Source organism: Penaeus monodon, chromosome 32 (assembly GCF_015228065.2).
Source record: "Penaeus monodon isolate SGIC_2016 chromosome 32, NSTDA_Pmon_1, whole genome shotgun sequence".
Lineage (NCBI taxonomy): Eukaryota > Metazoa > Arthropoda > Malacostraca > Decapoda > Penaeidae > Penaeus > Penaeus monodon.
Window position 1 is genome coordinate 14,570,385 of NC_051417.1, and position 337 is coordinate 14,570,721.

Below are 337 nucleotides of genomic sequence, written 5' to 3' on the forward strand. Positions count from 1 at the left end.
TATCAGTTAACACGGAATACTTAAATTTACGTATGGTTTGCAAGTTACAAAACTTATATACATTTCTAATCGTTCTTATTGAAATTTACTGGCCGCAACACCACTTTATTTTTTATTTTTTTCTCAAAAGAAACTTGGCGAATAGAGGTACTCCAGAGCCTGGGATGAGTTGCCAGTTTTTCTTTTTTTTCTGAAATTGGACGTTTTATGGCAATAAACACGATAAGCAACAATCAAAATAAAATAAAATTGCTCTCATTAGGTAGATCATATGATGGTTCCGAGAAATCATATACACATACATGGTGCGTGTCTGTGTATACCCACACTTCAAGAC